Below are 9,593 nucleotides of genomic sequence, written 5' to 3'. Positions count from 1 at the left end.
GGAAAGTAGATTGAGATGGTCTGGACATGTGATGAGGAGAGACAATGAATATGTGGCCAAAAGAATGATGGGAATGGTAGTACGGGGAAGAAAAGGCAAGGGAGGCCAAAGCTGAGGTGGATGGATAAAGTAAAAGAAGATTTGAAGGAAAAGGGTCTAACTAGGGAGAAGGTGCAGGACTGAGCTGTGTTGAGAAGGTTGATCAGCATATCAGCATTTCCACTTAGAAGTGGGAAATGATGAAGAGGACGAGGAAAAAGAATTCAGGCTTAAGATTTAATTCTGATAATACTTAATTTCATTTTTACAAAAATAATATAACTATTTGCTTTCATTCCTGATTTTCAGGTCACATTAATGTGATTTGCTGGTTATAAGATTTTTTTAGAGAATTATAGTATTTCCACGTTGTTAATTATAAGTACAATATGATTATTCGACTAAAAAACGAAAACGCGGATAGACACTATCAGAACAGGACATAAACCAGAAAGAAATGTTTAAGAAGTGACAAAACGGCGGTGCGCGGGCTCGAAGAAGCAGCGGATGATCCAACGCGCGTGTACATAAAAGGCAGACAGCGCGGAATTTGGCATGGAGCATGCGCCAATACCGAATGCGGCTGGTCGCGCGAGCACAAGACTCTTTCACATTAAAAGAGCGTGACGTCATAAAAGCGACAAACCCTAAAGTCGCTGCACGCTTCGATTCTTTCCTGTGCAAACAGGTGGCAGTAGCCTACAAACGATCATTAGATTGGTGGTGTCACCTGATGGGATCGAGTTTCGTTTTGTCAGTCAGTCAGTCAGAAGTGCAAGTGGCATTAAATCGAAGCACGTCACCGAAAGACAAAGGGGTAAGTGACTGGAGTTTGGGCTCTTAGTTTAATAGCAGTTGGGTTTTCCAGATCTTCCAGTTATATTTACTCCAGTGGACTCAGTTCAAAGCTGAGAACCACATTTACCTTCGCTGGCCCTAGTGCAGTCTGTACTACTCGGTTGTAGTGTAACCCGAAACCCCCGCGGACACACCTTAAATCCTCCAAAGGGCCCAGACCCAAAGCAGCCGTGTCTGTGTTTCGTTTCTCGTAGAGTCGCGACGTTCGTATAGGATCCCTGCACACTTCGAGTTCACTAAACCGGCGAAGCGGCACGGCAGCACATAATTGCCCATCTTGTCCATCACGGAGCAGGTGTCCGATCGGCCGAGAAGTGTTCGTGAATTAAAAGCAGGCGCTCGAGTCAGTCAAATGGGGGGATCCTAGTGAAGTGGAATTTCTGCCACTGTACTGTTCTCCATCTGTTTATAACAGCCACCCATCCGCTAAACTCTTCATTATGAAGCTCAAGTTAGGAAAATCACTGAACAGGGCGTCTGTGCACCGCAGGCTATTTGTTAATGTAACATTCTTAAATCCATATTTGCCATTTAAAGTTAGTATGGTCAGATACAAGGCAACAACCTAACGTGAACACACTTAACACGACAATTTGGAGTTGCAAGAATAAATAAGAAAACGTGAGACTTTGTTGTGAGTGGCTGGATACAACATGCAAATATAAAAGCAAAGTTAATTGGTTGTTTGCAGTTGACTGCTGTCTTCATTCATCTGGTGTTATAGCTAATTTATTTTGTTTTACTTCATTTGAAATGGTAAATGTTATGTTTTATGGATAAAAAAAATCAGCAAAACAATGAAACTAAAATATTAGAAAACAGTATTTTAAGCTAATGGCATCCATTAATGTATAGAAAATACAGACAGGAAATCAACTAGTATGTTTCTGTAAAACAACAAAAATATTAGGTAGATACTTTATTAATCCCAGGGTGGAAATTCACATACTCCAGCAGCAGCGTACTGATAAAGAACAACATTAAATTAAAGAGTGATAACAGTGAAAGTATACCAGGCAGACAATAATTTTGTATGATGTTAGCATTTACTCCCCCGGGTGGAATTGAAGAGTCGCATAGTGTGAGGGAGGAACGATCTCCTCAGTCTGTCAGTGGAGCAGGACAGTGATAGCAGTCTGTCACTGAAGCTACTCCTCTGTCTGGAGATGACACTGTTCAGTGGATGCAGTGGATTCTCCATGATTGACAGGAGTCTGCTCAGCACCCGTCGCTCCGCCACGGATGTCAAACTGTCCAGCTCCATGCCTACAATAAAGCCTGGCTTCCTCACCAGTTTGTCCAGGTGTGAGGTATCCCTCTTCTTTATGCTGCCTCCCCAGCACACCACCGCGTAGAAGAGGGCGCTCACCACAACCGTCTGAGAGAACATCTGCAGCATCTTATTGCAGATGTTGAAGGACGCCAGCCTTCTAAGGAAGTATAGTTGGCTCTGAGCTTTCTTACACAGAGCATCAGTATTGACAGTCCAGTCCAATTTGTCATCCAGCTGCACTCCCAGGTATTTATAGGTCTGCACCCTCTGCACACGGTCACCTCTGATGATCACGGGGTCCATGAGGGGCCTGGGCCTCCTAAAATCCACCACCAGCTCCTTGGTTTTTCTGGTGTTCAGGTGTAGGTGGTTTGAGTCGCACCATTTAACAAAGTCCTTGATTAGTTTCCTGTACTCCTGCTCCTGCCCACTCCTGATGCCGCCCACGATAGCAGTGTTGTCAGCGAACGTTTGCACGTGGCAGGACTCCGAGTTGAATTGTATTGAATTGTATTGTTATATGACCTTGTACCTCCACCTGTAAGGCAAAAATGAGTTGGTCCTCTGACAAGACTGACAAGCGGGCCCCCTCAGTCTACTGGTCTGGGATGATGGCTCTGTGTCTTTTTATATGTCTGTAAGTATTGTTTTGTTTTGTATGTCTGCATTATATGTGTTTGATTATTATAGTTGATTAAGTAAATAAAATAGAAGTATTGGACCTCTTCTCTCTGATTCTTTGCCTACTTATGTTCTAATCCCTTGAACCATTTTCCCAAATCAAAACACTTCTGTTCTTGGGGCTGCCATTGCTCGTCTCTGTTCTTTTTTTCTTTAAGATTTCATTGGGCTTTTCTCAGGTTGTTGTTAGTTTATGCATTTTGTTATTGTTTAAACATTTTTCATTTTGCGAAATCATCATGCCGCCATTTTATATTCCTATCTAATCTATCTATCTAATCTATCTAATGCCTTTCATCTCTCCAGTGTAGGATTTCCATATTTTTGCATGGGTTTTATGTGTTTGTCTTTTATCAGGACACGCTAACGTTTTGGAGGTTTCTAATGATTTTCTTTTGTTTTCACACACTTTATTTTGTTTCATTCTGTTCTTTTGTTTAAGTGGCATGGAGGACATCTCACATAACCACAATTACACCTGTGATAAGGGCAAAGATTTTCGAACATTTTCAAACGAGGGATACCACAACAATGCAACACCTTGATATTTATAGCATAACTAACTCTTAAATGTGCCAATTGCTGTCATCTTTTTGCTCATGTGTTTTGTATTACTTGTAGATTTTCCTGTGCCCCTTTTCCATCTGTGCAATTAGGGTCTTCCAGTGTACCTTTATGTATCATATACATTTCTCTGCTAAGGCATCATCTCTCCTGCTTGTGTTGTTTGTCTTCCTTTCTTGGATTTTCTTTTTAAATTTTGTCAGATGTTTTGGATTTTCTGCTCATTTAAAGTTTTTTGCTTTTTGGTTTCTAACTTTGGATTTAGTTACTTTTTCAAGTAGCCTCTTTGAGACAGCCTATTCTTTTTGAATATTTTGTTGAATGTACTTTATTATAATAAGGACTGTTTTGTTAAAATGGCCAGATGTATGTATGGTTCCCTTCTCCCTTTAGGGTTTATAAGCTTGGGCTGGATTAAGTGTTGTGAATAAGAGCACCCGACCCAGCACAGATTAACACTGAGGCACGTATAAAAGGGACAGAAATCTTTTATTTTTTTCTTCACCTGTCGGGCACGTCTTCCCCGTGAACCCCACAGGTATAACACAGTCCCAAATCACCTTAATATCCACACAGCAATCCTTCCGCTGGCACCACCACTTCTCTCAGGTAACCTCATCCTCTTATCTCCTGATTCTGAGTGGTGGTTGCTGGCTCCTTTTATGGCCCTCCTGGAAGTGCTCCTGGTGCTTGCTCACCTGTTCCCAATTGCACTCCCGGGTGGGGCCGATAATTAGAGCAGCTGGGCTCAACGATCTCTGCCACACCCCCTGGTGGCCATCCCAAGTCCCCACAGGGTTGGGGAGAACTCCATCTCCCATGAAACCCTGCGGGAAACTGAGGCATCATTGTCAACCAGGGAGGCTTCCACCAAGCGTCCCGGGGGAGGTACTGAGGAATCCATGGCTGCTCCCCCGGAACATAAGCAGAAGGGGCGTCTTGGCCAGGCATGGAACCCGTCCGTCCATTAGAGTGTGCAGACTGCAAGACTTCCCCTCGAGTTTGAGGGCCAGGCTTATTTTGTGATACTGATGCCTACTTACATGCCTGTTTTTTTAAGTTACTAGGGGCCTCCGCCCCCTGCTCACTTCGCTCGCCCACCCCCGTGTTTGGTTTACTGGATATACAATACAATACAATTTATTTTTTGTGTAGCCCAAAATCACACAAGAAGTGCCACAATGGGCTTTAACAGGCCCTGCCTCCTGACAGCCCCCCAGCCTTGACCCTCTAAGAAGACCAGAAAAAAACTCCCCCCCAAAAAAAAAAACCCTTGTAGGGAAGAAATCTTGGGAAAGGCAGTTCAAAGAGAGATCCCTTTCCAGGTAGGTTGGGCGTGCAGTGGGTGTCAAAAAGAAGACGGTCAATACAATACACAGAACAGAACAAATCCTCGATACTGTATAAAAATAAAAATTCTAGAAGTACGGAGTAGAATTTCACATTAGATGATATCATATAATATGCTTTGGATTTGTTTTAAGTCCTGGATACCTCATTCATCAAGCTGCCTCCCCCATTTGGCCATTCCACTGCTGAAATAGTGCTAATCCAATGAAAGGACACCTGTTTCCCACGATTTCTGCGATCCTCCATCAGGGATGACTTTACCTCAGCCAGGCAATATACTCATTGTGAAGGGGAGGTGCGTATGAACGTACGCTAAGGATATGCTGTCGCATCATCTGCTGTCTTCCTGCTGTTGGCGATCTGCACGTTTTGCTTGTCTCTCGTCATTGTTTTAAGAGCTGGGAGCACATGATGCTTGTCTGACAGATGCAATCCAACAACTACTAGGGTTAGATGCCTCTGGACCTGTTTTAAATAATGGCTCACTGGCTGGTCTCGCGTGACGTTCTAAAAACAATAGTTGTTTGTTTTATTTACGGCCCCGGGTGTGGTTAAATTCTTTCTTGCAGGATGTATAACGCTGTTCGCTCGCTCGCTCCCGGGGGGGCTGCCGCCACGCTACCCTTCAATCTTTTTAAAGCCTTTACAGCTGCTGTCCTTTTTCCTACTATTGCTTGTAGTTAGGGCTTGTCTTGCGAGAATCTCGTTCTATATTCCCGTGAAACGCACCATGGCAAGTCTCTTTTCTCTCGCGGGTCTTTTAGATGTCTTCCGAGAAGATCTCGTATCGTAGCCTTGCTTTTGCTTTCCAGGACAGGATTTCTTTTTATAATAGAGAGATGTAATCTGCCATCAGAACACTGCAGATGTTCAGCAGCTTGGTAAGTGAGAATGGGAGAGCATCCGCAACTTTGGATTCTTTAGCTGTGTTTGCCAGAGGCTGTCAATCGGTGGCCACCACTCAAGATACTGATGAACTGCAAGATGACTCTTATCTATGTCCATCGTTGGTATTGTTTTACTGTTTTTGATATTGTTCTGTTTTATTTCCAGTTATTCTCATTTGTTTATGATTATTTCAGCAATGACTGTCAAAATTCCAGTCCAACGAGTGTTGCATTTCTTTGTTAGTTTATATCAACCAGCTCTGGCAAAGCACAAAGAGTACATTTTGTAGAATGCTCCTTGTAATAGTTTCCCTCTTAAATTTGTGGGGTTTAATTCCAAGCTTCTCTGGATGTCTTTCAGCACTGAATTTTCTGTTTTAATTTTACTGTACTGATCAGCTGTATATTTTAATTTTAATCTGGAAAACACCACACGCTAGTGCTTGCTGATCACACATGAAATAGACATGGATTGCCACACCTTAAACTGAGAGTAATGTGTGTCAAATTATTATAATCTTTTTGCCTGTACTAGAATTTAGGGGTTGCCACAGCAGATCATCTTCTTCCATATCTTTCTGTCCTCTGCATCTTGTTCTGTTACACCCATCACCTGCATGTCCTCTCTCATCACATCCATAAACCTTCTCTTAGGCCTTCCTCTTTTCCTCTTAACTGGCAGCTCCATCCTCAACATTCTTTTCCCAATATACTCGGCATCTCTCCTCTGCACATGTCCAAACCAACGCAATCTCACCACTCTGACTTTGTCTCCCAATTGTCCACCCTGAGCTGACCCTCTAATATCCTCATTTCTAATCCTATCCATCCTCGTCACACCCAATGCAAATCTTAGCATTTTTAACTCTGCCACGTCCAGCTCTGTCTCCTGATTTCTGGTCAGTGCCATCGTCTCAAACCCATACCACATAGCTGGTCTCACTACCGTCCTGTAGATCTTCCCTTTCACTCTTGCTGATACCCGTCTGTCACAAATCACTCCTGACACTCTTCTTCATCCATTCCACTCTGCCTGCACTCTCTTTCACCTCTCTTCCACAATCCCCATTACTCTGTACTGTTAATCCCAAGTTTTTAAACTCCTCCACCTTCACTAACTCCACTCCCTGCATCCTCACCATTCCACTGACCTCCCTCTCATGTGTTCTGTCTTCTTTCTACTGACCTTCATTTCTCTCCTCTCTAGAGCATATCTCCACCTCTCCAGGGTCTCCTCAACCTGCTCCCTACTATCACTACAGATCACAGTGTCATCAGCAAACATTATAGTCCACGGGGTAAGCGACATAGTAAGTACTTTTGGACAGGTTTATGAAGGTGGTCTCCTTCCAGCCCCTATCACCTTCACTAGTCGTTTAACATGGTGTATAAGGAGCTGCTGTCATCATTTTATGGTGCTGTTTCTGTAAACTGACCATCTTGACTTGATCCTTAACTAAGTAGATTCTATATCAACTGAACAGATTCAAATTTCTTGATTTGGTGCAATACTGGTAGACTTTATTCTCTTTCTTTCTTTTCTTCAGAGAGCGAAAAACTGTTATTTCCTGTAACATCTAGATGAATCTGACAGAGGAGACATGGCAGGCTGACAAGAATCCCATGGAGAATTTGACAGTAAATATTAAGGAGGAGGAGGATATTGAATGGGAAGCTGTCCAGCTTGAACAGCAGAGTCTCAGCATTAAAGAGGAGGATTATGAGGTGGAGTCGGTAATCATCAAAGAGGAGCCTGAGGAGATGCCTTTCAGCATTGGCATGGAGAAACATGAGGTGATATACAGTGTAAATGAAGGTGACCTTCATTCAGAGTCTGTCAGAGTTGAGTTGCCAGCCCAAGCATTCAACAAGCGCTAAAGGCCCGATCAAAGGAAATTCCCGTAGAGATCAGAAAACAAGTTGTTGCTACCTATCAGTCTGGAAAGGGCTACAAAGCCACCTCTAAGGCTCTGGGACTACACCGAACCACCGTGAGAGCCATAATCTCCAAATGGAAAAAACTTGGCACAGTAGTGAATCTTCCCAGGAGTGGCCGGCCTTCCAAAATCAGTACGAGGGTACAGCATAAATTCATCCAGGAAGTCACAAATTCCAAGGAACTGCAGCCTTCTGTTGCGTCTGCAAAGGACAATATTCATGACTCCATAATCAATAACAGACAGGGCAAAAGTGGGCTTCATTAGAAAGTACTAGGCAGAAACAACTGCTGGCCAACAAGAACATACTCTAATTGCTTGTGTCTCTTTCACCTGAAAGGACGTGGATGATCCCCAAGCCTCTTGGAGGAATATTCCACGGACAGATGAGACAAAAGTGTGTACCATTGCATGCGGCTTAAACTAAAACAACTTAACAGCGTTACATGTATAGTAAGAACATCATGCCTACGATAACACATGGGAATGGTAGTGTAATGGTATGGGGATGCTTTTCTGTCTCTGGACTCGCCATAATTGAAGGACCATGAAGGCTGCTCTGCATGCAGGAGAATTTCTTAAGGGGAGTGTCTGTTCATTTGTCCATGAGCTGAAGCAGATTGAGATGATGCAGTAAGACGATGTTCCTGTACAAAAAAAGCAAATTCATACCAGACGGGCCAAAAATAAGAAAAAAAGCAAAAGTTTTGGATGGGCCAAGTCATAGCACAGACCAGTCTGCAATAGACGTGCTGAAGCAGGACCAGAAAATATAGCTTCTTATGATCAAAAGCCTACTTGCGTTTTTGAATGAAAACAAAGGAAGAGAGAGCTAAAGTTCCTCCGTAATGATGAAAGTCTGACAAAGTCTTTGTAACTGAAGGCGGCACAGCCAGCTTAGTGTAAAGGGGCAATTACTTTTTCACAGCCCAGCCACTGGCGTTGCATGCCTTTATTCTTTCAATAAATGACGTAAGATGTTAGCAGAAAGTGTTTACCTATTTACTCTGGTATAATAGATGGTGTTGATTGAAGACCTGAAATCTCTCTGTGTCAGAAATGTTCGATAATAAAGGAAATCAGGTAGGGGTCTCATCCTTTTTCATGCACTCTGTATTTTGCTTCCAGAGCGTATAAAATGGAGGCAAAAAAGCTTGGAGTTTTGGGCTGTAGATATTTTGAATAATACATTTCTGGACAGAAAAAGGGAACCATCTTACTGTGCTGTGATGAAGTCCACCTAATATTACTTGTGCAAAGTCTTGATTTCTCATCCAGACGATTCTTCACATAGTCAGTCTGACCCAATACCAGAGCAGTTGTTTCAGAAGTAAGATGGCGGCCCAAATGGAAAGGGTCTATTCGATAGGCTCTGAGCAGGAAGGTTTAGCGATGTGCCTTTTAATAAATCAAGTGTATTAAGGAGTAGTCAGTAGGAGTTTAGATGTTGTTTGTCTAATATGGTGAAATTCTATGAGGAAACGACTAAAGCAGCTGATCAGGGAGGCGCATATGAATCAATGATGGAGTTGCTGTTCCACTTAATATGTATTAACTAAGAAAATAGTAAGAAAATAGACAACAAGCTGGTCAGTTGAAGGTGAGTACTAAAGTTAGAGGAAGAGTGGATAATGTAGAATTGGCTGAATTATTACAGAGAGATTTGTACAGCATACAAGTTTGGTCAGAATGGTGAGATGAAATTTAATGAAAGTAAAAAATATTAGATTTGAATTTGCAGTGAGAGTTTTGAAACTTGAAAGTACACCTTAGGAGAAGGGCTTAGGATTCATAATGGACTCATCACTTTGAATCCTAAACAAAACTTGTGTAGTGCCCCTTATAACATGCTATTGAGACTGTGTAAAGTACTCACAGGTATGAGTTATGAGAAAAAAAAAACAACAAAAGAAGCTGAACCTTTCTTAGTGTAAGCGAATGGAGAGTAAGAGATGACATGACTGAAATGTTTCAAATTATGAAAGGGATTAATGCAGTGGGTGG

General features: G+C 42.5%; 1 long non-coding RNA gene across 1 annotated transcript; it reads left to right on the top strand.

The window, feature by feature from the left end:
* The first annotated feature begins 661 nt into the window (after nt 1-661).
* LOC120534439 lies at nt 662-8,571 on the top strand. The gene is made up of 2 exons (XR_005634748.1): nt 662-856; nt 7,200-8,571. It is a non-coding gene; the product is annotated as an uncharacterized LOC120534439 (long non-coding RNA).
* The last annotated feature ends 1,022 nt before the right edge of the window (nt 8,572-9,593 follow it).

The sequence above is a fragment of the Polypterus senegalus genome, chromosome 8, assembly GCF_016835505.1.
Source record: "Polypterus senegalus isolate Bchr_013 chromosome 8, ASM1683550v1, whole genome shotgun sequence".
NCBI lineage: Eukaryota > Metazoa > Chordata > Cladistia > Polypteriformes > Polypteridae > Polypterus > Polypterus senegalus.
The sequence above is the reverse complement of the archived record's forward strand: the minus strand, read 5'-3'. Positions and strand labels throughout refer to the sequence as shown.